This window comes from Athene cunicularia (genome assembly GCF_003259725.1).
Source record: "Athene cunicularia isolate RWA chromosome 4 unlocalized genomic scaffold, athCun1 chr4_part2, whole genome shotgun sequence".
Classification (NCBI taxonomy): domain Eukaryota; kingdom Metazoa; phylum Chordata; class Aves; order Strigiformes; family Strigidae; genus Athene; species Athene cunicularia.
The window spans coordinates 31,956,533-31,958,641 of record NW_020799099.1 but is presented as its reverse complement, the minus strand read 5'-3'; positions in this window follow the sequence as shown (position 1 = coordinate 31,958,641).

Below are 2,109 nucleotides of genomic sequence, written 5' to 3'. Positions count from 1 at the left end.
GGTCGCTGGGGGCGGCCGCCGTTGCCGTCGTCGCGCCGTGCCGTGCTAACGGTCGCGGCCGCCGGGGCTCGTCTCCCTGGGCTTGGGGCCGCCGGGGCCCGGCTCCTCCGGTCCGCGGGACTCCGCATCGGCGGTGGGAGCCCTCGGGGCCGGCCGGTGCAGGATCCCCGGCCGTGGCAGCGGCAGATGGCTTAGGCCCGGGGATGCCCTGCTCGCCAAAGTGACCGGCGTGGGCCGCCGGAGGGGACCGGGCTGTCCCCTGCGGACCCGCTGGTCCGGCCTGAGAACGTTCTGCCTTTGTCTGCGGGGATGTTCGTTGGGGCTCTGCCCTGCGGAGCGGGGTGCGGTGGAAACGGCGGAGGGTATTTTCCACGCTCCTTCAACTCACCCAAGTGCGAGGGTGTATCTGGGCTTTCAGCGTGCTGCTGCGCCGCTGCGGACAGCCGCTGAGCTCAACGGCGGTTTAGCTGGACCATCCCTTGGTGTAGTCCCAGCTTATCTCTTCATCTCTCTCGCTTGTTACGGAGTATATTGACAGTCAGAATGTGTTATTAATTATTTGTGGCCTTGACTTTAAAGCACGTCGTCTACTAGTTACGTAATGTTTGGTGTGGAGGTTTTGAGTTCTGGAAGGCACTGAGAGCAGTGAAATTAACTACTGTAACACAATGTGAACAGAAGGAAGCCTCTCAGACTTCAAATTTCAGATTTCAAATGAAGGAAGAACAGGTATTTAAATGATCTTTCATTAGGTTCATCCTTCTGAACAGTTGCTTGAAGTCTATTACAGTTATTGTAGAAAAGACTGAATATGGAAAATAATTTGGAATATTCTTTACAATGATTACATAAAGCTGGCAATAACAGACAATGCCTAGTGAGTGTGGTTAGCTTATGCACAACAGCTTTTTGGCTTATTAGAGTCAAGAAGAATAGTGGGTTATCAGCTGAGAATATTTCTTCCATCAGGGGAATCCTTGTGTAAAATAAAATACATTAGACTTGTCCTCTTCCCCCCCTTACCCCAAGACATTCAGTTTACATATGCATCAGCAAGGGGTAACTGTTGGTTACATGCCTTGCACAGACATGTATCAACAACCTACAGAGATATGTACGGCTGTATTGATCTGTAGGCCGAGCACTCCTCAAGGGTAGCTTGGAGAGTATGTTACAAAATACATCTCAGTTTCTCGAATGGGTTTAAAAGGTACTTAATGCTTGTTGTAATGTGGTAAGGTTCAAAAGTTTGTTCAGCTAGAATTCTCGAAAAGCTTTAGTGGTTTCAGGTTGAGTATCTGCTAACCACAGGTAAATTTGAAGTTATGGCAATGAAGAGTGCTGTCAGATTTCAGCCTTAGAGACGTTATCTCATACGTTGGGATATCTTTTATCTTAGGTTTTGGAAAGCAGTCATAGCCCCGTAGATTCTTTTCCCTTACACTTGTTTGAAAAATAGTTGGGGGAGGGAAGTGAGGTAGATTGGGGTGTGTGTTTTGATTTCTGCTTCAGTAACAAACTGTGCTTGATTATCTGTCACTTGGTCTGCTTCTCTTCCCTTCCTGTGCTACAGAGGTAGTACTTTTTTATTTCACATGCTGTTAGAAGCACATCCTAATGTCCTCCAGAATTTGTATACTACAATGGTGGCGTTCATAACGAGTACTTAGGAGACAAACTCATGGTTGGTTTGGGTTATTTTTATTCTTAGCTGCAGGAGCTCCCAGTAAGAAGTGGAAAGTGTTTCCTGATTCAAAAGTTTCTTGATTCAAGGGTTTGTATTTTGCCAGGCCTTACACTTGAGTAGCTTGGTTTCCTTAGTTGCTTAGAAAACTGGTAAGCAATGTGTGACTTTCAGTACAGCCCATGACTAGGCTTGCTCACTTGACAACATTAGAAAACATAAAAGATTTTCTTGCATGAGAAAGGATGAGAAGGCTGGAATAATCCTTTGATCAGTGATGGGGTGCATAGCTACATGATGCAAGAGATTCGGGTTTCTCACGTGTCCTGATCTGGATGTAGATTAGTGGCTACTTTTCCAACTTGTGTGTTGTTCCCCTTCACAAGCTGTACTTCTGCAATCGAACATGTTGCTACCCACGTGAG